This window comes from Triticum aestivum, chromosome 7B (assembly GCF_018294505.1).
Source record: "Triticum aestivum cultivar Chinese Spring chromosome 7B, IWGSC CS RefSeq v2.1, whole genome shotgun sequence".
Lineage (NCBI taxonomy): Eukaryota > Viridiplantae > Streptophyta > Magnoliopsida > Poales > Poaceae > Triticum > Triticum aestivum.
This window is the reverse complement of record NC_057813.1, coordinates 119,720,442-119,720,918: the sequence shown is the minus strand read 5'-3', so window position 1 is coordinate 119,720,918 and position 477 is coordinate 119,720,442.

Sequence of the window (477 nt, the reverse complement as noted above, 5' to 3'; positions counted from 1 at the left end):
GTTGTAAATTGATGATGTGGCTTTGAATGGTGCAATTTTGAACACAGAAAAACTATGGAGTTCAAATAAGTTCAAAAAAATGAAATCCCTTTGTAACAGACGAGTTTCCGTATGAAACCCTCATACTTCGAAGGAGATTGACTGTTTTGTACACGAAGTGCATCCAGTTTTTGCCGTAAGCCTTTGTACTTTCTTGCATATGCTATGTGGGTGAAATTATGATACCATGCCAACTTGGAACCTTTTCAGACTTCATTTCGAATGCTTTTCAATTTCATGGTCTTATAGCTGAAAATAATCAGTAAATGCATGAAAAATAACAAATGAAGTCGGAAAGGGATATAAATTGATGATGTGGCTTTGAATGGTGCATTTTGAACATAGAAAAACTATGGAGTTCAAATAAGATCAAAAAAATGAAATCCCTTGGTAACAGATGAGTTTCCGTATGAAACCCTCATACTTTGAAGGAGAATG